The sequence below is a fragment of the Pteropus medius genome, unplaced genomic scaffold, assembly GCF_902729225.1.
Source record: "Pteropus medius unplaced genomic scaffold, Ma_sr-lr_union100, whole genome shotgun sequence".
NCBI classification, from domain to species: domain Eukaryota; kingdom Metazoa; phylum Chordata; class Mammalia; order Chiroptera; family Pteropodidae; genus Pteropus; species Pteropus medius.
In genome coordinates this window covers 17456511-17483915 of record NW_024344370.1, presented here as the reverse complement: position 1 = coordinate 17483915, position 27405 = coordinate 17456511, and the positions used below count along the sequence as shown (strand labels likewise).

General features: G+C 33.7%; 1 pseudogene; it reads right to left on the bottom strand.

Moving 5' to 3' along the window:
* Positions 1 to 9217: 9217 nt before the first annotated feature.
* LOC120608326 (uncharacterized) lies at positions 9218 to 9336 on the bottom strand (annotated as a pseudogene).
* Between the last annotated feature and the right edge of the window lie 18069 nt (positions 9337 to 27405).

The following is a 27405-nucleotide window of genomic DNA, read 5'->3' as shown; positions in this document are numbered from 1 at the left end:
GATTTGGGGGAGTTAAGTTCTATGAGTTCTTTATAAATTTTCAATACTAACCCCATATATGAATGTATCGTTGGTGAATAGCTTCTCCTATCAGTAGGTTGCCTTTTTGTTTTGTTGATGGTTTTGATTGCTGTGCAATTTTTTTAAATTTGATATAGTCTCATTTGTTTATGCTTTTCTTTTGTCCTTTTTCCAATGTTATATATTCAAAATATTATTACTAAGAGTAATATTAAACAGTTTGCTGCCTATATTTTCTTCCAGGAATTTTATGGTTTCAAGTATTATATTTAAGTCCTAAGTCCATTTTGAGTTGATTCTGGTATATATTGTTAAAAATGTTCCAGTTTCAATTTTTGCATGCATTTTTCCAGTTTTTCAACACCATTTATTGAAAAGAATATATTTATCTTGTATTTTCTTGCCTCCTTTGTTAAAGATTAATTGCTTACATATGCATGGGTTTATTTCTGAGCTCTCTATTCTGTTCCATTGATCTGTATTTCTGTTTTTATGCCAGTACCATGCCGTTTTGATTATGATAGCCTTGTAATATAATTTGATATCAAGTAGCATGTTACCCTCAGCATTGTTTTTCTTTCTTAAGATGGCTGTGCCTATTCAGTGTCTTTTTTGTTTCCACATAAATTTTAAGATTGTTTTAGTTCTGTAAAAAAATGCCACTGGCATTTTGATAGGAATTGCATTGAATATATAGGTTGCTTTGGGTAGTATGTACATTTTAATGATGTTAATTCTTCCTATCCATGAGCACAGTATATGTTTCTACTTATGTGTATCTTCTTCAAGTTTTTCATCAATGTCTTATTATTTTCCAAGTACAGGTCTTATACTTACTTCCTTGGTTAAATTTATTTTTAAGTATTTTATTTTATTTTTGATGTGATTATAAATGAGATTGTTTTCTTAATTTATCTTTCTGATAGTTCATTATTGGTGTATAAAAATACAACCAACTTCTGAATATTAATTTCGAATCATGCTACTTTATTGCGTTTACTTATCAGTTCTAATAGTTGTTTTGGTGGAATTTTTCATGTTCTTTATGTATAATATTATATCATCAGCAGAGAATGACAGTTTTACTTCTTCCTTTCCAATTTGAATGTCTTCTACTTATTTTTCCACTCCGATTGCTGTGGCTAGGACTTCTAACACTATGTCCAATAAAGGTGGTGAAAGTGGACATCCTTGTCTTGTTCCTGATCTTAAGGAAAACACTTTTAGCTATTCCCCATTGTGTACGATGTTAGCTGTGGGTTTGTCATATATGGCCTTTATTATGTTGAGGTATGTTTTCTCTATTCCCACTTTTCTTAGAGTTTTTATTATAAATAAATGCTAGGTTTTGCCAAACAACTTTTCTACATTTATTAATATGATTATATAATTTTATCTTTCAATTTGTTTGTTTGGTGCATCATGTTAATTGATTTTCAGATAATGAACCAACCTTGTATCCTAGGAATAAATCTCACTGGATTATGATGTATGATTTTTTTAATGTATTGCTGAATTTGTTTTGCTCACATTTGGTTGAGGATTTTTGCATCTGTGTTCATTAGGGTTTTTGGCTTACAAATTCTTTTTTTTTTTTTAATATATATATATATATAATGTCTTTGTCTGTTTTGGGAATCAGAATAATTGTGGCCTCATAAAATGAGATTGAGAGCCTTCGTTCCTTTAAATTATTTGGAATAGTTTGATAATAATAGATGTTAATTAATTTTTGAATGTTTGGTAAAATTTACCAGTGAACCATTTGGTCTAGGACTTTGTCGAGAGTTTTCAATTACTGGTTTGACTTCATTTGTGGTAATCAGTCTGTTCAGATTTTCTCTTTCTTCTTGATTTAGTTTTGAGAGATTTTATGTTTCTAAAAATGTATCTATTTTTTCCAAATTGTCCAATTTGTTAGCATACAATTGTTCATATCGTTTTCTTATAATCTGTTGTATTTCTGTGGTGTCAATTGTTACCTTTTCTCTATTGTTTTTGATTTTATTTATTTGGGTTCTCTCTCTTTTTTTTCTTAATGAGTCTGGTTAAAGTTTTATCAATTTTATTTATCTTTTCAAAAATCTTTTGCATTATTTTTTTAGACTCTATTTTGTCAATTACCATTGTGATTTTTATTATTTCCTTCCTTCTACTCACTTCAGGCTTTGTTGTTGTTGTTTCTAGTTCCTTTAGGTATAAGATTAGATTGTTTATTTGAGATTTTTTTGTTTCCTAAAGTAGGCCTATATTTCTATGAATTTCTCTCTTAAAGCTGATTTCACTGTTTTGCATAAATTTGGGGTTGTTGTCTTTTATTTTTATTTGTTTCAAGATATCGTCTAAGTTCTTTCTTGATTTCACGTTAAGCCATTTAGTTTTAGTAGTGTGTTCTTTACCCTCTATGTGTCCTTGTGTGTTTCTGTTTTTTCTTATAATTGATTTCTTGTATCATACCATTTTGCTTGGAGAAAATGTGTGACATGATTTCAATTTTTTTAAAAATGTACTGAGACTTGTTTTGTGGCCAAACTTGTGGTCTGTTCTGGAAAAGTTTTCATGTGCTCTTGAAGAGAATGTATGTCTGCTGCTTTGGGATGAAGTGTTCAAAAAACATCAGTTAAGTCCATATGGTCTAATGGGCTATTTAAGGATTGTTTTATTTAAAGCTACTATTTTCTTGTCGATTTTCTGTCTGAAAGATCTATCCATTGTTGTCAAGGGGATGGTAAAGTCTCCTACAATTACTGTATTACTGTAAATCTCTTCATTTATGTCTGTCAATATTCACTTTATATATTTAGTTGCTCCTCCATTGGGTGCTTATATATTTACAAGAATTATATTTTCTTGTTCGATTGATTCCTTTGTCATTATGAAATGTACTTTATCTCTTGTTATCGACTTTGTTTTAAAGTTTATTTTGTCTGATATAAGTATCGCTACTTTAACTTTTTTTGTTGTTTTCATTCTCATGAAATATCTTAATTCATCTCTTTATTTTCAATCAGTGTGTGTCTTTCAATCTGAAGTGGGTCTCCTATAGAGAGAATGTATATGGGTCTTATTTTTTTATCTATTCAGCTACCCTATATTTTGATTGGAACATTTATTCAATTTACATTTAAAGTGACTATTGATAGGTATATAGTTATTGCCATTTATTATTCATATTTGTGTTATTTTTTCTCCCTATTTATTTTTTTAAAAGTCCCTTCAACATTTCTTGTAATACTGGTTTGGTGGTGCTGAACTCCTTTAGCTTTTTCTCTTTTAGGTCTTTAAATCACCTTCAATTTTAATTGATAGCTTTGCAATATAGAGAAGTCTTGGTTGAAGGTCCCTGAATTTCATCACATTGAATATTTCATACTAATTCATTCTGACCTGTGAGGTATCTGTTAAAAATCAGCTGATAGATTCAAGATGGCATAGAAAGTAGAGGCTGAACTCACCTCCACTAGTGACCACACCAAAATTATAAGAAAACTATAGGGTAACCAGTACACATAATCACTAGAGGTCTGACTGAAGAGAAGCCCTAAAACTAAATCACCTCATATAAAAGGTCATCTCAAAACAGTAGGGGAGCAGAGACACAAAATGGACAGGTCTCACAATCATGCATGGCAATCAAGAATCAGGAGGGCTGTTTTTGCTGTAGAGCCACCTTCCCCACCTGAGGAGCAAGGGGTCACAGCCACACACTGGGGTCCCCAGCCCAGGGTTCCAGTGCCAGGAAGAAAAGGCCTAACAACCTCTGGTTGTGAAAACCAATAGAGGTTATGGCTGAGTAAGACAAAGGTATGTGGGAAGTGAAGATCTTCCTCTTAAAGGGCCCATGTCAGGCCATATTCACTGATGGACTCAGTCACTCTGAGCACCTGCACTAGGACACCTGCTGGAGGGGTGCCAGTGAAATATGGGGAGGCACTGAGCTGTTGAACTTCAAGGCAAAGGCTGGAAGGACAGCTTTCTCCCAAACAGAGGTGCAGGCAGAAGCAATTGCTCCTTTGTTGAGCCCTCCCCACTCCCTTCCTGAATACCAGGCACCATCAATCTAAATAATATGGGTTGCTCTGCCCAGAGACTCTGCCTCTCCCAATTTGTGGGCCCACCCAAGCTACTTCCAGTGATTTATTCCATACAAACGGAATGATTTGGCTCTTGCTGTGATCTTTCATTAAATCTCTCAAAGGCTCACAATACCCAAAGTCGCAGCATCTAGTTTTGACATGCCCTGTAATTTTTGCTGAGTATCCCCAAGACCTGCACCAGTAGCAGCCAGCCTTGGTTTCTAACTTTGTTTCTCAAGGCACCTATGAGCCCAGCATGGGTGACAGCCATCTGTGGATTGTTTTATGACTCTTATCAGGAGGCTCCAGAGGTGTACAGGCTGTGGCTGAACTTAGCTTGCAGCTGGACACCTCAGGTCTGTGCCAAGGCACCTCACAGCACATATGCTACATAAAGTCACTCTACTAAAACTGAAAGACTTAGGAACCCTACCTAATACATAGAAACAGACTCAGGGAGGCAATCAAAATGGAAGACAAAGAAGCATATCCCACATGAAAGAACAGAACAAAGCTCCAGAAAAAGACTTCACCAAAATGGAGACAAGCTATCTACGAGATGCAGAGTTCAAAATACTAGTCATAAAGATTCTCAAGGAGCTTAAAGGAAGAGTAGATGAACTCAGTGATAACTGTAAAGCAAGAGATAAAAAAAAAATAAACAAAGATGGAAAACATAATAGTGAGCCAGACAGAAATAAAGAATGTAATATCTTAGATGAAGAGTACATTAGAGGGAATTATCAGAGTGGATGAAATAAAGGATCAAATCTGCAGCATAGAGAATGGGATAGCAGAGAACACCCAATCAGAACAGCAAAAAAAAAAAAATAAATAAATATATATATATATATATATATATATATATATATATATATATATATATCCCCCTAAAATTAAGATAGTTTAAGAAGCCTCTGAGACAATGCCAATCATAACAACTTTCACATCATAGGGGTACTGGAAAGAGGAGAGAAAAACAATTGAAAATCTATTTGAAAAAATAGTGACAAAATACTTCCTGGACTTAGCGAGGGAAATAGACATACAACCCCAGGAAGCTCAGGGAGTCCCAAAGAAGATGAACCCAAAGAGGCCCACAGTGAGACACATCATAACATCATAGTTAAAAGGCCAAAAATTAAAGATGAAGAGAGAATCTCAAAAGCAGTAAGAGAAAAGCAATTAGTGACCTACAAGGGAATACCCATAAGACTGTCAGCTGATTTCTCAACAGAAACTTTGCAGGCCAGAAGGGTTTGGCAGAAAATATTAAAAGTGATGAAAGCCCAGGGCCTACAATCATTATCATTTAGAATTGAAGGACAGATAAAGATCTTCCCAAACAAGAAAAAATCAAAGGAGTTCATCACTACCAAATCAGTATTACAAGAAACGTTGGAGGGTCTTCTTCCAGAAGGAAAAAATATATATATATATATATATATGTATATGAAGTCTAAATAAGGAATGACAATAATCACATATCTATCAATGACTACTTCAACTGAAAATAACTAAATGCTCCAATCAAAATATAGTGTGGCTGAATGGATAAGAAAAAAAGAACCTTACATATGCTTCCTATAAAAGACACACTTCAAATTAAAAGACACACGCAAAATAAAGGTAAGGAAATAGAAAAGATATTTCATGATGGATCTAGAAGGTAGTGTGCTGAGTGGAGTAAGTCAGATAGAGGAAAATAAATGTCATATGATTGCATGTATGTATGAAATCTAAAGAACGAAACAAACAAACATACAGAAACAACTCATAGAAACAGAGAACATTTGAGGGTTACCAGATGGGAGAGGGGTTGGGGAATTTGTTGAAAAAGGGGAAAGGGATAAAGAAGTACAATTTGGAAGTTACAAAATAGTCATGGAGATAGAAAATATAGCATAAGGAATATAGCCAATAGTATTATAATAACTACGTATGGTGTCAGAGTGGTACTAGATTTATTGGGGTGATCAATTTGTGAGTTATATAGATGTCGAATCACTATGTCGTACACCTGAAACTAATATAGTATCATATGCCAACTCTAACTGAAAAGAAAAAGTTATTAATTTTAACAAAAGAGATCATCTGAACATTTTATGGGATCTCTCATGTATGTAACTAACTGCTTTTCTCTTGCTGCTTTTAATATTCTCTCCTGATTTTAGACTTTTGGAGTCATCTAGTCTTTTTAAATGAGAATTGTTACTTGAGATTATAACACTTGGTTCTTAAAACTAAAACAAAACCAAACTTCCTATGGCCAAATGGTCCTGGGAATAAACAATTTCACACGATTATCATGCCTTTACTAAGAAAGGTTTAAAAAAAATAGTTTTAAAAAAGATTATCTCTTTGTTTTTAACTTTTGGCATTTTAATTATGATGTGTCTTGGTGTGGGCCTCTTTGGGTTCATCTTATTTGGAACTCTCTGTGCTTCCTGGTCTTGTATGCCTGTTTCCTTAGCCAGGCTAAGAACATTTTCATGATTATTTGTTAAAATAGGTTCTTAATTCTTTGCTTTCTCCCTTGTCCTCCTAGTACTCCTATGATGCAAATGTTGTTATGGCTGAGTCCTTTAACTATCCCAATTTTTATTTATTTATTTTTCTTTTCATTCTCATTGATTATTGTCTGCTACCTTGTTTTCTAAATTGCTGGCACTATCTTCTGCTTCATCTAATCTATTGCTTTCTTCTACTATACTTTTATTTCAAGTATTGTATTCTTCATTTTTGATGTTCATTGTTATGGTTTCTGTATCCTTTTGTATGCTTACTCTCTCTTTGTTGAAGTTCTCACTAAGTTCCATTAGCATCCTTATAAGCAGTATTTTAAACTCTGTATTTAGTAGATTGATTGAATTCATTTGTTTAGTTTTCATTGGGGACATTTCTTTGTCTCTTCATTTTGGATATCCCTCTGTTTTTATTTCTATATATCAGGTAGATCTGCTAAGTCTCCTTTTTGACAGGGTGGCCTTACATAGCAGTTCTCCTGTGGAGCCCGGTTGCTTATTCTCCCTGATCATCTGAGCTGTTACTCCAGGAGTACCCTCTGTGTGTGTTGTTTGCGCCCTTTTGTTTTAGTTGAAACTTAATTGCTGTTGACACATTAGTGGGTAAGATTGACCCTCTGGCTTACTATGAAGATGTACCATAATCACAGAGTATGATCTGCTGTGTTGGTGCTGACCCCACAGAATGAAATTTGCCCCAGTGGGAGGTGTGTTGGTGCCTGCCAAGACCACTTTTTTTGTGCTGATTGTAGAGCTAATCATGTAGTACCGTTTTAGTCTGAAGCTGGCCACCTGATGTATTGTTTCTGAGGCCTATTGGGAGTGGCTCCAGTATAGGTCACATTCAGCTGCTGCCTGTGGCTGGCCCGGTGACAACTGTTAGGAGTTACGAAGCAATCTATAGTTGGTAGCTGCCTGCGATGTGCTTTGATACATGTGGGAGAGGCCACTCTGGGAACTGAGTATGGCTGCCACCAGTACTGGACCTGGGCCACTTAACAAAATGCATAGGATATTCCAAAGCCAACTGATGACTTCTGGCTGCCTGCAAACCCCATATCTGAGACAGCTTCCAGCAGTATTCAAGTTGGGTTGGGAGGGGTTTCAGAGCATCACCGGGGTGGGCAAGTAGTGTTCATCAGTTTAATGCAGATTTAGCTTTGGCACCAGCGGTGAGCCTAGACCACTCAGTAAGAGGCATCAGGCCCACTGAGGTGAGCTGCTGCCCACGTGGTCTTTGTGGACCTTTTAGTGTTTTTAAGAATGCAGAGTGGGCTGAGGCCAAATTCCCACCTGTGAAAGAGCCTCTGGTGTTATGCTAGTTGGATGGGGCTAGGTCTCAGCGAGTCACCACAGTGGGGCAAGTGGTATTCACCAGGTTAATGCAGGTTCAGATTTGACACCTGCCTGCAGGCTGTGTAGGGGATTGGCTCGATACAGGAAAGGTGGCACCCACCTGCCTGCTGTGTGGAAGTGCTCAATGGCAGTTGTCCCTCCAACCTTCGCCCTGAAGCCACACACTTAAGTTTGTCTCCATATGTCTCTGTGCCTTTTCAGCTCCTTTCCTTTTTTTGAAGCTTAGGGTGAGTGCCTGTGAGTGAGTCCGTATGTGGACACTTTAAGAGGATACTTGATTTTTCTGTCTCACTCAGAGTGGTGGAATCCTTACTGATTTTCACAGCCAGATGTGAAATGGGGGGGCTCACTTCCCAGCACTGGTCCTCTGGGCATGAAAGCTTTGTGTGGGCCCATGATCTCTTGTTCCTCAGGGGGTACCTCTGCAGCTGAGATATTCCTCCCAATTCTCGACCACCACATATGGGTGTGGGACCAACCCATTTGGAGTCTGCACCTCTCCTATCAATCTTAACGTGTTTTTTTCTTTATATCCTTAGTTATATGACTTTTGTTCAGCTATTCCTCAAATGGTTCTAAAGGTTAATTATTCTATAATTTAGTTATAATTTTGATGTGATCATGAGAGGAGGCAAGCATAGTGTTAACCTACTCCATCATCTTGACAAGAATTCTCATACTTTTTTCTTTATAAATGTATTTCTTCTGCTTTTGGGAGTTTATTTTGTGATTATTTTTTAAAATTATTTATTTGGGGTGAAGGGTTAAAGAAAGACAAATTAATAGTAGATAGTTGGTCACAGGGATGGGGAGCACAGAATAGGGAATACAGTTAGCATTAATATGATGGCTATGTGGAGTGCTAAGGGAGGGAGGGAGCAATTGAGGAGATCATTTTATGAACTATATAGATGTCTAACCAATATACTGTATACTTGAAACTAATTTAAATAATTTTTTTTAATTATTTATTTGATGCTAAGTTTATTTATATTTGTTCCTTCTTTTCCTCTGATACATTAACTTAAGGCTCTAAAATTTTCTCTGAATACTATTTTGTTGCATTTGACAAATTGTGATATATAACGAGAATGTTATATATCATTTATTTCTAAACAGTCTGCATTTTACTTTATTTTTTATTAATTTTTTTATTTTTTAGGCAATGCAACCCTTGGTTGACCTCACAGATTGCAAGGACCTTATCAGATTACAATCCTTTATTTTTTTACTTTCTTATGCCTACAGCACCTGATCTTCCTAGGTGGTCTTCCATACAAGTACTAACCAGGCCCAACCCTGCTTAGCTTCTTAGATCAGATGGGATCGGGTTTGTTCATGGTGGCACGGCCGTAGACTAAACAGTCTGCATTTTAAACTTTTACTTCATTTTTAATCCAGGAGTTTTACACCAGAGTGTGGTTTGTTTATTTTATTGTTTGTTTTTAGTTATTTTTACTAAACTATTTATTTACCATCTTATTTCTGCTTAATTTCTAGTTTCCTCTGTGGATTTGAATATGATTAATTTTTATATACATTCCTTTAGTATTTAAAAACAATGTGTGTTTTCTGATGTGTTCAGATTAATATATCTATAAAATTAGTTTAATATGTGTTATTTACTTCCTCTACTCTTGTCTGTTTGTTTGTTCTATTGTTATCTGAGAGAAAAACCTTCAGCTATGACTATAGACTTGTTAATTTTTTAAATCATTTTTTTACTTCAGTTTACTATTAAAAATAAAAATGCTTATGGTAGTTTAATATCTTTGGCTCATATGATATACTTTGACAAAGCAATAAATATTTCTACATGTAATGCAGTTTTGTGTACTAATTTTTAAAGTAGGGTGTATGTCTCGCTTTAACAAAAATAAAATACATGTAAAAAATAAGCAGAAATATGGAGCTAGAGAATAGGTCATCTTTGGATAACAGAGAAAAGCTCTCCAGAGCTTTTAAAAGGATGGTTATGATTAATAGATAGCATATCTCCACTAAGGAGTCATGATGATCCACAGTTTTATGTGCCCATCAGTGTTCTCCAGGAGTGAAGCAATGTTTGCTAAGAAATTTTTCCATCCTTGCTTTTATGGATCGATGAAGCAGTGGTCTATAATTATATAAGCATAAAAATAAGTTAAAACTGATTTTTCGATGTCATTAAAATAATAAAGTCTTGTTTAAAATTCAAAACCACTTAGTTCCATCCTACTTCTTTATGTACAGTCTCAAAGAAAGTGTTAGTGTCGACAGCTATATGTGGGATAAAAAGTACAGCTTATAGTTCTCTTCTTGAACCCAGCATAAGTCACAGTTTTGTGATAGAAGCAAAGGCTAAATGAGGGGAAGGGAAGTGTTCCCAGTTTACTAAGTACATTGTAGCTCATTTGAAAATCTGAAAAGTTTTCTCAACATTTTTTTCTAGAAATAAGACTAATGCCTCTAAATATTAAGCTTATTGTTGAGATTCCTTAAATTATGTTCTTTATAATTTCTTACTGAAAATTAGGAATCATATCATTCTTAATGCTCTGAGATTATATTAGAGTTAAAAATATTAAACATCATGAAAATATAAGACATCAATTAGAAACAACAAAATTACTATTATTCAGCATATAAATAAAATGTTTTATGTTTTTCTAGATATAGTCCCAATATATGCAAGGGGAAAAATGAAATACAAACAAATATAGAACACAAAAGAGACATATATGAACAATTAACATACATATAAAATTATCAAAGGCATACAGTAAATGGACAATTTAAAAAATTCTCAGTGGATTAAGTCAGAAGGAGCTAAATTTATAGAAATTCTTCCTTTAAGTTCTAATAAAGAGTGAAATATAATTTTATTTGTCATTGTGTATGAGGTCCAAAGTAATGTTAGTATGCAAAAGGAATATAAGTTCAAAGGTTTGGGAAGATCACACATTGAAACAATGTTTTCATAGGATATGAAGTGATTAATAGTTATTAATCCTATGTCTAGCACTACCAACCTATATATTCCTAATCAAGTACATAAACTGTTTTAACCCGTTATCTACTACAATTATAAAGTTCCATAATTTCTATATATTCTTTGAACTAAGTTATTACATATTATAAAGTCATCATCCAGCTTTAATATTTAGTCAATAGCTAATTTAAATGAAAACCCATTAAAACCACTCCATCATTCTCCCTTGGAGATGTGAGTAATTGTATGTACTATGCAGGATACACTTGATACAAATCATGCATGTGGACCCTTATGGGTGACAAAATATCTCAATTTTGGCTAAACTACGTCCTCCAAATAGTTTAGATTTCTGTCTCTATAAACCATTGAAATGTCTTGTAGCTTCAAGATTGTCTCCTACGACATCACAAAAATATTTTTATTTCAATAATCTTGGTTTTCTACTCACACAGAGAAAAAATATAGTCACCGTAACTATAATTCAATATGATGTTTTCATCATGTGTATTAGACAACCATTCTGGAGAAGAGCCCATTCCTGTATCTCTAGATGTAACTTGTATTAAAATTATAGAGGAGACTGTACCAAGGTAAAGGAAAACATGTCAAGTGACAAGAATGAGTATCATTTAAATATAAAGATGCTACTCTTGATTTTTACCATCATCGAATGAAGATGATGTCAAAAGCGATGTTAGGCTTTTGTGGAATTTACCAAACTAAACTAAACACAAATAAAACCTTTTTATTTTAGAATTAGATGTAATTTGGTTTCTTCTGTGTATAAATCTTCAAATTGTAATCCAAATTCGTTATCTTTGTCTCATCAGTACTCTAGAAAAATGATATCTGTACAGTATGTATAATAAATATTGATGTACATTGAATGATTGAGTTAATGAATGAGTTTTATATTCTTGGATGTTGTACAATGAAATTTGAGAGACCTTTTTACTTCCATTTGCCAAATCTAGAACAAACTTTATGTCTCTTCCTGCTTTTTCTTCTCTGGGACATAGCTGACCTATCTAGCTCTCCATGGTCTAAAGTGCCACGTAAGTCAATGAATTCATCCAATAGCCCTCAGTAACTACAGGTCTTTTAGTTTTATAGTATAATTGTTACTGAAGTTCACAAACCCCAAATTTATGATATGTTCAACAAAGGGGAATAGAAAGAAGAAGGTGAATATCACCCAGTCTCTACTCCAGTGATACTTCTCCCATTACTTTTCTTCATCTTATGGGTTTATCATTTACTATGTTAAATTTATTTAATATTTTTATAATATATTGTTTCTCTTATTTAGTGCTTGATGTTTTTAGGACCCCATCATTGGCAGGTTGGATGCGTAGAAGAAGACATGGAATCTGTGTATACTTGGCTGCATAAATAATGTTCCTCATGATCAATCTTGGCCAATATCATTCTACACTTTTATCACTATTCTGGATACCAAGAAATCAGCATCTTTGAGAGTAAGGTGAAAATTTAGGTAACTAAATTTAAAGGACAAAATGGGTAAACAGCATTCAGAAAGTGTTTATAAACCAATATATTGAAATTAAATAAGGATTAGTTTATATAAAAGCTTTTTATTTTAAATCATTTCAATGAATAGCAAATATCAAATAATCAAAACATAAAACTTTGCATTATAGATTTTTTGTTTGTTTGTTTTAATGTAAGCATGCTAGCAGTAATGGTTAAGAGCCAGGACTTTGGACACGAGTATAAACTCTGGATTAATCGCATCTTTCCTCTCTGTGACATTGGAGAAATTATTTAATCTTTATAAGACTTGTTTTCATCATCTGTAAAATGGAAATTATATTGTCTACATTACAGTGATTATAGGAGAGAGGACTAAATAAGAAAATATGTGTAAAAAACATAACATAATACCTGGCAACTAATAAACATTCAATACATAATAGAGGTAATTATGATTTTACTCACAGTAATCAACCTTTGTATAGTTTAATTTTAATTCTGGCTTCAATAATCATGAATAATTTGGAAATTTTTGAAGTAACTTCAGAATTGAGAAGAAAAATTCAAATAATTTAAAGGTTGAAAATAAGATTTAGGAAGAAAAGTGGAAAAAATGGATTTATTTTTCTTGATATGACATGAACTGAACCCATCTTTGTTCTCTTTAATTATTGCCTTACTTTCTTGTTACTGTTCTGTGAACCACACTTTTTCAATTACTGAGCTTCAAAAATCTGGAGTAATTCTGTCTTTGCATTGTTTCCTGCTGTTGTTACAACACAAATCTCTGACAATTATGTTCACTTTAAAAAAATATGCATGAAAATATTTTTAAAATATAAAACCTTATACACAAGTAAGATATTACCAAATATATAATACTTAGTTCCATTGAGAGAACTTACCATTCTATAATGTAGTTAATTGATTATGAAACTTTGTTTCTTGCTAGATTGTGAGAGCCATTTTTTTTTCAATTAGAGTTGACATTTAATATTATTTTAAATTAGTTTTAGGTGTACAGCATAGTGGTAGACATTTATATAATTTACAAAGTTATTCCCACCTATTAGTCTTGTACCCACCTGGCACTATACATAAATATTACAATATTATTGACGACATTCCCTATTTTGTGTTTTATGTCCCCGTAACTATTTTAAAACTAACAATTTGTACTTTTTAATTTCTTCAATTTTTAACCAACTTCCCAAGCCCCCTCCCTTCTGGCAGTTCCAAGTTTGTTCTCCGTATTTTATGAATCTGTTTCCTTTTTGTTTGTTAGTTTATTTTGTTCTTTAGGTTCACATATAAGTGAGATCATATGGTATTTGCTTTTCTCTGTCAGACTTATTTCATTTAGCATAATACTCTCTAAGTCTATCATTGTCATTGCGAATGATAAGATATCATTTTTTATGACTAAGTAATACCCACTGTATATATGTATTTCTTCTTTATCTAATTATCTATTGATGAGCACTTAGGTTGCTTCCATATCTTGGCTACTATAAATAGCACTGCAGTGAACATAAGAGTGCATAAATCTTTACAAATTAGTGTTTTAGTTTTCTTTAGATAAATAGCCAGTAGTGAAATAGCTGGGTCATAATGTAGTTCTATTTTTTTAATTTTTTTGAGAAACCTCTGAACTGTATTCCATAGTGCTGTATCAATTTGCAATCTCCCCAACAGTACACGAGGGTTCCCTTTCTCTACATCTTTGCCAACATTTGTTGTTTATTGATTTATCGATGATAGCCATTCTGATAGAGGTGAGGTGATATCTTATCGTGGTTTTAATTTGTATTTTTCTGATGATTGGTTACCTCGAACATCTTATCATATTCCTATTGGTCATCTGGTCATCTGTATATCCTCTTTGGAGAAATATCTATTCAGATTTTTGCCTATTCTTTGATTGGATTTTTTTTTTTTTGGTGTTGTGTTGTATGGATTTATTATAAATTTTGAATGTTAACCCCTTATCAGAGGTATTATTGACAAATATCTTCTCCCTTTAGATAGTACGTCTTTTCTTCTTGTAGGTGGTTTCCTTTGCTGTGAAAACTTTTTAATTTGATGTAATTCTATTTATTTTTTTTCTTTTCTTTCCCTTGCCTGAGAAGATATATTAGAAAAAAAAAATATTACTAAGAACAATGTTGTATATGATGTAAGGATATGGTCTAGTTTCATTTTCTGAATGTATCTGTTCAGTTTTCCCAACACCATTTATTGAATAGATTGTCTTTACCCTATTGTGTATTCTTGCTTTTTTTGTCCTAGATTAAATGACCATATAGACATGGATTTATTTTGGGGACTCTTTTTTTCTGTTCTATTGAACTATGTGTCTGTTTTTATGTGAGAACTATGTTGTTTTGATTACTATCTTTGTAGTATATTTGATATCAGGTAGCATGACATCTCCAACTTTGCTCTTCTTTCTCATGATTGCCACAGCTATTCGAAGTCTTTCCCGATTCCATATAAACTTTAGGATTATTTGCTCTAGTTCTTCGAAAAATGCCATTGGTATTTTGATAGGAATTACATTAAATCTATAGATTGCTTTGAGTAGTATGGATATTTTAATGCTATTAATTATTCCTATCCATGAGCACGATATATGCTTCCATTTATTTGTACCTTTTTCAATTTTCTTCTTCAATAACATAATTTCCAAGTATAGGTTTTTTTACCTCCTTGGCTAAATTTATTTTTAGATATTTTATTGTTTTTGATGAAATTATAAATGAGATATTTAAAAATTTATTTTTCTAAAATTTTATTATTGGTATATAAAAATGTAATTGGTTTCTGAATACCAATTTTGTATCCCACTACGTTACAAAATTCATTAATCAGTTTTAACAGTTTTTTGGTGGAATCTTTAGAATTAGTGTTATGTGATCTGCAAATAATGAGTTTTACTTCTTGCTTTCCATTTGGATGTATTTTTTTTTTTTTTTTCCTTTTCCGATAGCTGTGGAAAAGAGCTTCTAATACTATGTATGTAATAAGAATGTATATTCTGCTGCTTAGGTTTGAAATGTTCTAAAAATATCAATTAAATCAAATCCATCTGGTCTAGTGCGTCATTTAGGGTTACTGTTTCCTTTTTGATTTTCTGTCTGAAAGATCTGTTTATTTCCAATATATTACTGTCAGCAATTGCCTTTGTAAGTCTGAGGTTAACTGGTAGAAGCTACAAAGTGTTCTGTGGTTGGTCGCTGACATTGCTAGACCAGGAGGTATATGGGAAAGGTCACACAGTGAACTGAGCCCTGCTGCCACCAGTAAAAGGTCGGGGGCAGCTCAGCAAAAGGCCCAGGGCACCCTAAGGCTTGAAGTTGCCTGCCAGCTTCCCTTAAGGCTCAGCAGCTGAAAGAACTTCAGATGGTACAGGAGTTGAATAAAGCAACTCAATAAAGGATCCCATGGAGACACCAGGTTGGTACAAGCTATGTTCTCCAGTTTAGTGCAGATTCAGATTTGGTGCCAGTGCTGAGCCTGTGGCCACTCACAAAGTCTTAGATAACACCGAGGCCAGTGACTGCCCACCTCTGGTCTGCAGACTTTTGATTTTATTTCAAAAAATACTGTAGCTAGGGTTGGGGATGGTTGCCCACCACTGAAAGTGTCGTTCAGAGAGTTCAAGCTAAGGCTTGTTGATTGTTACTGAAGGTTTCTCCTGTCAAGAATGCAGGGTGAGCTTGGTTGCCATCAGTGAAATTGCCATCAACAGTTTGTGTTTGGGGTAGGCCAGGTCTCAGGAAGTCAGGAGGTGGTACGAGTGAAGATTTTGCCATGTCTGGGGGAGGGCTCAACACAAACAAGATGGCACCCACCTGCAAGCTGCATAGGATGTGGGCTCAACACAGAAATAAAGGTAGCTATCAGTCCAGCCCTCCCCATGAAGCTACACATCTCAGTCTCTTCTTGTATGTCTCTGGCAGTTCTTGAGCTGCTGACCCTCCTCTGGAGCCCAGGGTGAGCACCTGCAAACAAGTTACTCCATGTGTAGATCCTTTAAGAGGATGTCTTGGTTTACAGCTTCCTTCTCTCACCTGAATGGTCAGAATACCTGCTGATTTTCACAACCTGATTTTGTGAGGTTTTATTTTTCAGGCACTAGAATCCTGGACTCGGGAGCCCCAGTTTTGGGCTGGGACCTCTCATTCTTTCAGGGAGGTCTCTGAAGTCAGGATATCCCTCTCAATGCTAAACCACCACATTTGGGTGTGGAACCAGCCCATTTCATGTCTTTGTGCCTCCTACCAGTATCAATGTGGCTTCTTCTTCGTATCCTTAGTTATATCTAGATTGTTAACACCTTGAAGACAAGATCCGATTTTATATTGCTTGTATTTTCAAAAACTGCTTCCCCAAAGTACACATATAAAGTCAATACACACACACACACACACACACACACACACACACACACACACACACACACACACAGAGATAGAACGCAAGGTATTCAATAAATTTTGGATGAATCAATGAAGAGTTATAGCAAGAAAGGAAGACATAGTATGGCATAGTGGTTTACAACATGCATTTTAACTTAAGACACATTTGATCTGAGCACCAGATTTCTTACAGTTTCTTCACCCCTACTGCAGAAATAAAAATGATATCTACTTAAGAATTTCTATGAAGATAAAATTGGATAATGCAAGAAAGGTGCTTTGCACAATACCTTGCACATTCTAAGTACTCAATAAATGTTACTGATATAATCCAGGGATGTCATTATGCCATTTTTTAAAATTTACTAATTCAAGAAACATTACTGAGTGTCAGTCTATTAGAAACTAATCTAAATTTCAGAGCTATAAATTCCCAGTTTTTCTCCTGAAGGAATTCACAGTTTAGTGGAAGAGAAAGATAAATAAACAATAGTTAAATACAGTATGTTAGGAAGTAATGACAGTACAGAGGCAGGGTACAATACTAATATTTGGGAAGAAAGCAGGGATGGCTTTGTAGATCAATGATGTTGAGCTAAGTTTCAGAAAGTGAATAATATCCAGGTGGGTAATAGTGGGGACTGGAGGATAAGAGAGAAATCTGGGCAATCAATATTTTATGTCTGAATTTTTGCAATGGCCTCCTATTTGATTATCTTGATGTATGTACCCCTATACCTTTTTCAACTTTTTTTAATCAAGTCACTCTTGAATCATCAAGTTGCAGTGGGTGTCTACTGAATATCTCTTCATGTTTTTATTATCTCTTACTGTCCACTTCATTTTGATTTGAAGTGTTGCTCTTTTTCTGACTTAAGATGAAAATTTAGCACATTAATTTTAAGTATTTAATTTGTTTCTAATATACTTAAGGCTATCAATTTTGTCAAAACACCACTTTTGCAATGTGTCATAATTTTTTATAAATGTATTTTCATTAGTATTCCCTTCCAAGTTTTCTGTTTTTGTTTGTTTAGTTTTTATTATGGCCTTTCTCTTTAACTCATGAATTATTTAGAATCACATATTCTTTTTAATTACAAGATAATGAGAATGTTGTAAGCCACATGTTTTATCATAAATTTCTAACTTAATTGTGTTGTAGTCAGAGATTTAATATGCCAGATACCAATTCCCTGACATTTGTGGAAACATTTTTTATGGCCTAGTACATGATCAATTTTATAAATATGTCATGGGCATTTGAAAAGATTTGACTACAGATTGTCAGTGGCATGACTCTATGTTTGTCCATAAACGCATTATTTGTGTTTCCCAAATTATATTTTTGTCTGTTTAACCTATTAATAATCAATAAAGATATATTGAAAATTTTCCCTATGATAATTGATTTATCATTTTGACATTATTTTTCTTAGGTTTATACATGGTTAATTAATCATTTACACTATTTAATTACCCTCTGGATACACAATAATGCTTTGGTTTTCATTTATTTATTTTTGTTTGTTTGTTTCGGCTATATTGAAATATAATAGACAATTAGTCGCTCGTATTTACATTGTACAATTCAATGAGTTCTTTTTCAATTATAGTTGTCATAATATATTAGCTTCAGTTGTGCAGCATAGTAATTAGAGATCTATATAACTCACAAAGTGATCACCACACTAAATCTGGTACCCCTCTTCTCCCTTACATACTTATTATGACATTATTGACTATTTTTATTATGCCATATTTTATATTCTGTCTATTTTGTAACTATCCATTTGTACTTCTTAATAGCTTTGCCCTTTTTTTTGCCATTCCTCCCAACCCCTTCCTTCTAGTACTCTAAAAATATCTGTATCTATGAGGTTATTTCCATTTTTGTTGTTGTTGTTTACTTTGTTCTTTAGATTCCACATGTACGTGAAATCATGCGATACTTATCTTTCCCTATCTGACCCATTTCATTCAGTGCATACTCTCTATGTTCAACAAAGCAATATCTTTTTTCATCCTCTTCCTTTTAGTCTGTGAGTGTCTTTTAAGCTGAAGTGAGTCTCTTGTAGGCAGCATATGTAGGAGTCTTGTTTTCTTATCCATTCAGCTACTCTTTCTTTTGGATGGAGCACTTCATTCTTTTCCATTTGAGGTACTTGTTGATGAAAATGTAGTTATTACCATTCTTTATTTCTGATTTTGATACATGTTTTTCCTTCTCAAAGAAATCCTTCCAACATTTTCTGTAATATTGGTTTGGTGTTTATAAATTCCTTTAGCTTTTATTTGTCTGGATAGCTCTTTATCTGTTCTTCGACTCTAAATGATAGCTTTGCTAGATAAATAATTCTTGATTGTAAATCCTAGATTTTCATCATGTTGAATATTTTGTGCCAAGCCCTTCTGTCCTGAAAAGTTTCTTTTGAGAAATCAACTGCCAGTCTAATGGGTGCTCCCTTGTAGGTAACTAAATACTTTTCTCTTGCTGCTTTTAAGATTTTTCTCTTTGTCTTTAACCTTTGGTATTTTAGTTATAATGTGTCTTGGTGCGGGCCTCTTTGGATTTATTTTATTTGAGATTTTCGGTGCTTCTTGGGTTTGTATGTCTATTTCTTTCACCAGGTTAGGGAACTTTTCAGTCATTATTTCTTCAAATAAGTTCTCAATCCTTTGTTCTTATGCTAAATTTATCTCAGAGGTCCCTTAAACTGTCTTTATCTTTTTAAAATTATTTTTTACTTTTCCTGTTTCAATTGCATGTTGTCTGCAACCTTGTCTTCAAAATTGGTGATTTTATTCTCTGCTTTATCTAATCTGCTCTTGATTCCTTCCAGGGTACTCTTCATTTTAGTTACTACAATCTTTATTTCTGTTTTTTTTTTTTTTTTTTTTTTAATGGTTCTATGTCCTCTTTTATGGTTATGATTTCTTTGGTGAAGCTTTCACTGAGACTATCCATTCATTCCTTTAGTTCATTGAATACCCTTATAAATCTTGTTTTAAACTTTGTTTCTGGTAGATTGCTTATCTCCATTTTATTTAGTTGTTTTTTCTGGAGCTTTGTTCTGTTCTTTCATTTGGAACATGTTTCTTTGTGTCCCCATCTTAGCTGCCTCCCTGTGTTTGTTTCTATGCATTAGATAGTCTGTTATGTCCCCCAGGTTTTGTAGAATGACATTATGTAGTAGATGTCTTGTGGAACCCAGTGGCATGGTCTCACTGGTCACTTGAGCTGGGAGCTCCAGGCATGTTGTTTAGTTCTTTTATGGGTTGCGTTTGACTTTCTGTTATAGTTGAGCCTTGGATTTTGTTGGCACATCGATGAGAGGGATTGACCTTGGGGGATTGGTTATGAGAACTGGCCAGTGAGTGGCTAACCTCTTCAAAGCTGGATTTTCTTTAGCAGGTCTCTTGAGTCTGCGTGGTCTTCCGTTTAGGTGTGTTGTCCTTATATGCAGCCCTAGGTGGTGCTCCAGCTTTGTTGAAATGTGGCCACTGGGAATGGCTGCCCTGGGGCCTCCTGGGAGGGGCCCTACCCCAAGTTAAGTTCAGCTGCAGCTTGTGTTCTGCCTGGGTCCACCTGGCAGTAGTCACCAAGCAATCTGAATATGGCCATGACCTTCACTGGACTTAGTGGTGTCTCAAGATGTCAAGTCATGAAATGATCCTGGCTGTAGCTAGTGATAGGCTTGGAGCTATTTAGCAAGAGGTACAGGGTATGCCAAGGCCAGATGCTGCTTTGGTTTTTGTGAACCTTTGAGAGACTTTAGGAAAGTCTACAGCATGATCCAAAACAGGACATTTGTATGGAAAAGTCACTGGTGGCAGTTTGGATGGGCCTGCAATTTGTTATGGTGGAGCCTCAGAGAATCATCAGAAAGGGGCAACCAGGGTTAGCCAGGTTAATGGGGACTCAGATATGTGGACCACCTCTATCCGCTTGCAGGATGAGGGGAGGCCTCAACAAGAGACATCAGATTCTGCCAGCATTTCTGTCTGACAGAAAGATGTGCCTCCAGCTATCACCCTGAAGCCAGACAATTAAGTTCCTTTTTATATATACCTGATGCTTTTCGAGCTACTGCTCCTGCACTGTAGCTCTGAGCAAGCGAGTCTGTCAATGAGTAAGTCTGCATATTGGCTTCTTAAGAGGAATATCTGCACCTCCAGCCACAATCTCCACTGGTTTTTACAGCCAGAAGTTGTGAGGAGTTTTCTTCTTGGCCCTGGAACCATAGGCTAGAAAACCCCATGTGGGGCTGAGACCCCTCACTCCTTTGTGAGGGAGGGGCTCCACAGCTGAGATATCCCTCCCAATTCTCAACTGCCATACCTGGGTGTGGGACCAACTCATTCTGTCTCTGCCCCTTCTACTAGTCTCAATGTGGCCTCTTCTTTATGCTTCTCATTGTAAAACTGTTCAGCTAGACTTCAGGTGTCTCTCACTGAAGGCTATTCTTTAGTTTAGGTGTAATCTTGATGTGATTGTGAGAGGAGACAAGCACAGCATTCATCTTTTCTACCATTTTGACTAAACCCCATTTACAGCCTTCTTATGTTTAGCAAAACCAGACATTTCAGCATGATGCTTGAGAGTCATTTTACACAAAAATCAGCAGTATAAAGCACAAAAATGAAAAAACATTGCATTGAATAGACTACAAAAGAGTCACTCATTTACAATATAAAAGCCAAAACAAGAAGACAGAGCTTTGCCTTCTGTGACCTCAGTTGCTCCATACATATTTGTAAATAACCATAAAGGAATTATAAATATTATTTTTGAGGTTACAGATCCATTTTAACCAATAGATAAGTTCATAATTAATAAAAAATGAAAATCTACTGTATATATGTAAAATTATATGATATAAATATTTATAGAGAGTTAATTCTTGTTATACACATGTATATATGTATATATGCACATAAATATATATATGTATATATGCACATAGCATATATAATGCTATGTATACTGTAGTTTATATACATACATGTGTATATACACAATCCCTATATATGTTATGTATACATAATATATATTACTATATTTTATGTTACAGTATATATTACTGAACATATTCACTAAAAAAGGTATTGACATGCTATAATAATATTAGAGAAATATCAGAAATCAAAATGCCTAGATACTGTCAATATTTCCTGGTCTTATTTGTATGAAATGCATAAAATTAAAAAAAAACATTTTCTGATATGAAATAAATGCATTTTCTCAAGATCTATTTCCTTGTTGTATATGTAGTTTAATTTTTATTTTTACTGTTTCTATTAATTTAAAAGTAATTATTCTTAGTAATATATAACATTCTTTTAGTAAATTAGTCTGTTTAGAAAGGCCACTTGAGTCCAGGAATCTTTTTGTAAACAAATAAACTTAATTTGTCCTTCTTACACATACAAAAATACAAGCTTTCCAGCTCTACACAGTCTTTATGCCACTGAGAACAAATTTTATTTGTAGTTTAGATGTAGAGGTAGAAATTCTGTGCTACTGTATTCCCTAGTGAAGAAGAAGAAGGGGAGAAATTATGAATGGAAACAGGTGGAAAAAGGTTTTGTTAACTTGCAAAAATCTGAGGGAAAGTAGCATGTTGCTGGGGAATGGGAGTTTCAGATCAGATGTTGTAATTATAAGACTTCTGAAGAGAGGACAAGCTGATCTAAGTTAAAAAGACTATGGTTGAAATCTCTCAAGATGGCACAGAATAGCTCAAATGGCTGAGGAGTACAGTACACGGTTTGACTCAGGGTGAGCGAAAGATGAATTGTATCAACCCAGTTTAAGATTACAATTCTAAAGTGGCAATTTCTCAAGTAATGAAAATATCTACAAAGGCTGGAAATGTTTGTCATATAGGTGTTTCCCACAGTTGAATTTTCATTTTATCTGCAATTGCTTTTGACTGTCATAATTTTGGTTTGGTTTTGGAAAAGCATCTTAATATTGTGTTAGTAAAGAAGTGGGTTTTGAAAAGCATAAATAACAGCAACAGAAAACTTGGTTGTGCCTTTTAGTTTTAGTAACTTATCATCAATTATCATAAGTGAATTATGCCATAATTAAATTAATTTTAAGAAAATTTAATTAAAAGTAGAGTTTTTTCTGATGTTTGAAAATTTAAATGGATACACAAATTTTACAAATTGCTCAGATTAATAAGGAGTTTATCACCTCACACCTGTTAGAATAACTATCATCAGCAAGACAAGTAATAGCAAGTGTTGGAAAGGTTGTAGGAAAAAAGGAACTCTCACACACTGTAAATTGGTACAGCCACTATGAAAAACAGTATAGAGGTTCCTCAAAAAATTAAGAATAGAATTACCATATGATCAAGCAATCCCTCTTCTAGGTATCTAACTCCCCAAATTGAAAATATTGATTTGTAAAGATATATGTATCTTGATGTTCATAGCAGCATTATTCATGGCGGCCAAGACATGGAAACAACCAAAGTGCCATTCAATAGATGATTGAATAAAGAAGACATGATACATATATACAATGGAATATTACTCAAATACAAGAAAAACTAAAATATTGTCATTTATACAACATGAATGGATCTTGAGAATATTATGCTAAGCAAAATAAGTCAGACAGAACAAATTGAGAACCATACAATTTCAGTAATATGTGGGATATAAAACTGAAACCAACAGATGAACAAGAGAAACAAATATACTTATGGATACAGACAGCAGTTAAGTGGTTACCAGAGAGAAGGGGTAGGGAAGAAAATAAGGGTAAATGAGGTCAAATATAAGGTGACAGAATGAAACTTAACTTTGGGCGGTGAACACACAATGCAATATGCATATGATGCATTATTGAATTGTACACCTGAAACATACTTAATTTTACTAACCAATGTCACTCCAATAAATTTAATTTAAAAATTAGTTTAAAATTTATATCTAGCAACCAGAAAGTGATTTTACTTCATTATAAATTTTTATATTTTTATTATGATTTATTATTTTAGAAATGTATATGCATGGCTCATTGAATCAATTAATCGGTTTCTTCATGTGAATACTCATGATGCTTTTAAATGTTTATTTAGTCTTGTCAAATTCGATTTTAAAGAATTATCTAGCGGTAGATAAATGTAAGAAAAAGCAGAAACCTCGAAGACCTGGTGCTTTGTATCTCAGTTTAAGTGAACCTTAAACAATTTAATGGAGTATTGGTAATTGGGTTCCTCAATTATTAGAATGAAGATAACAATATGACATTGAAGATTATACTGAATAGTAAATAATATATGAAAATTACCTGTTCCATGTGATGTAGTCAGAATGATCTAGTTCTAGCTCTCCCTTCTTTGTATATATTTCCCCTTACTACTATCCCTGCTTTTCACTTGGAAGGTGGTAGACTATCATTCTGTATCCTTAAAGAAGTTACATTAACATTGTACAAATGTCCACCAGTCTGAAATATTGGAACCCAAGCTTTAAACAACAATTTTAGAATACCTCATGCAATTATTTCAGTAATATTTCATTTCTACCCTTCACAAAAACATTGATCTCTCTGGAGTATTCTAATTTTAGATAAAAGACACTGTTCATTACCTTTCAGTTGGTGATATATAACACATATTTTCAGAAAGGTTAACTTTTGATATTTGGGATTTGTGATGAAAGAGGAGCCTTAAACATAACGCCTGCTTTTGTCAAATCTCTAACATTCACCTCATGGAACTCTAGATCAATCTGGGGGTTATTGTCATCTTAACAATATAACATCTTCTGATCCCTGAACATGACTTATTTTCCCATTTATTTAGATTTTTAATTCTTTCAACATTATGTTGTAGTTTTCAGAGTTATGTAATGCATTTCCTTTGTTAAACTTATTTCTAAATATTTTACTATTTTAGGCATAATTGTCAATGGAATTATTTTCTTAATTGCATTTTTGGATTATTATTGCTTGCGTATTATGTAGAAATACAGATGATATTTGTATATTCATCTTTGATCTTGCAACCTTGTTGAACATGAATGTTAACAATTTTTCAGTGTATTCTTTAGGATTTTCATGTATGAATAGTGATAGTTTTCATTCTACCTTTCTATTTTGTATGCCTTATGTATTTTCTCCTTACCTAATACTGGCTAGAACCTGCCAGACATGCTAGAACCCGGCAGAGTGTTTGATTGGTCAAAATACATTTTTTTTGGATCAATTGAGATGACCGTGTGGTTTTATATTTTTTTATTCTATTGATATAGTGCATTACATTATTTTATCTTCATATTTTACAATAAACTTAGGTTACTGAAATAAATCCAACATGTCAGTGATGCATAATACTCTTCACATCTGCTAAATTAGTTTTGCTGTTATTGTCATACATATAATATCTATAAAAGTTATAAATCCAACAATAAATACTTATAATTATTATTTTGTGCAATATATGTCTTTTAAAAAATCTGAAAGATGATAGGGAAGCAAGCGTACATAGCTTTTGCTATATTAACCTTCTTATTTTTTCCAGTTCTCTTCATTTGTTCTTATGGATTTTAGTCAACATTTAGATTCTTTTTTTTCTATTTTAGCCCAATGTATCTTCATTTCCACCATGTTCTTTTATACTGTTATTGGCAAATATTTCTATATTTTGTGAGCCTACAAATACATTATCTCTATCTATCTCTATCTCTATCTCTATCTCTATCTCTATCTCTATCTCTATCTATCTATCTCTATCATCTATCTATATCTTAATTTCTTACCTAATTTCTGGCTAGTTGATATACAATCAAAGACTTCAAAATAGATAAAATCATCCTTTTTCTCTGCCCCAAATATGATAACATGACATATCTGTGAATACCTTTGTGTTTATTTCACATCGAACCACTGACTCTGGAGACAGGGCAATAACAGTTGGGGTGCCAGTGTTTTTAGTGACATCACACCCATGTTGAGCCTCCACGTTGAGCAGAATCTGAGCATCAGAATCCTTCACTTTTCAGCCACACTTACCAAGAATTTAGCTTCAGCAACAAGTATCTGGATGCAAGATAATAAATGGTGTTGGCCTGTCTCTTTCAAAAATATAGCCCTCGTACTGGATCCTTGGGGGAGAAGAAAGCCTGTGTTCTTTGCTTCACCAGTGTAGAGTGGAGTTTTCATATTGATGAACTGAAAGACAAAAGAGAGAGAGAAAATATTTGTTTAAATACCAGGCTCTTGCTGTTCTTATCACTTTTTATTAGATTTTCTTGAATAAATGCTCTATATTCTTGGGACCATTTCCAGAGACTGAAAATGGTCATTTTTGCTGCTGTTGTTGTTTGTTTCTTTCAACAACTTTTAACAAATTTTCTGGAAAGTGGATCCATGGAGCCCATCTCACTGTCATGCAGAAAGCTATTTAATTCCGGCTATTCTTAGGCATTTGCGCTATCATAAAAAGGCTGAGGCAAATAGCTTTTGAAATCCAATTAACCTGAAAAGATGTTTGAAAGTTATACAGTTACTAGATATTAAGTGTCATAATCTGGGTACAACAATTTATTATGCAGTAATAGGGAACCAGAAGAAAACTTATGTCTCATCCCTTTACCTATAAAATATCTGTAATCCTATTTCAGTATCAAAAAACTTAACAGATAACAAATGCTTAGATAAAAATGTTTGAAAATGATCTCATTTGAATGACATGGACAGGAGTTTCTCAACTATATTCTGTGAAACATTGTTAGAATTTCAGAGAAAAATGGATCTGTACTCAAATAAATTTGGAAATGCCGATTATTATAATACCTTTTAGATATTTGAAATATGTGTTTTCATATTTAATATTCTAATTAGCTTTCCAATAAGGAAACTCTTTAAATATTATTTTACCCAGTGTTTCCTAAAGTATCAAACCATAGAAAACACCCCAAACAAGAATACTTACCGAGTGCTTATGGGATACAATTTAAGAAATGCTAATGTAGGTAAAACATGCTTGTTAAGAATTATCTTTACTCTAAAATTATATTGTTTGTTATAGCACATGATTCCCCACAGATCAATATTTGTAACTGCAGTTCACACATAAAATTTTAATTTACTGTTGTGTTAAAATGGACTGAAAGAGTATAAGGTATGTTTACTGACAATGAACAAGAGGCAAGGATGTGATATGTGGAATTTGTTTGATGAAATATTTGGGGAAGAATAAAGAATGACTTGATCTACTTTGGAGCCTTTGATAGTATATCAACTAATCAAAAAGTAGACAAGAGATTAAGAGCAAGAAATAGCTCTTGTGAGATGTAATAAGGAGACTCAAATTTATGAAAGAAAGTCTAAGAAAAATAAACTCATTAAAGACATGTTGGATCAGAGACTAAGGAATAAAACTGGTCATGTGGCCATGGAGTAAAGAGAATAATTTTATTTTGAGCCCGAGGTTTATATAACTAGATACCTCAAAAGAACAAGAGGGTTTAGTGAGACTGCTAGCTTAGGTGTAAAGCAAAAAAGGCTTGAG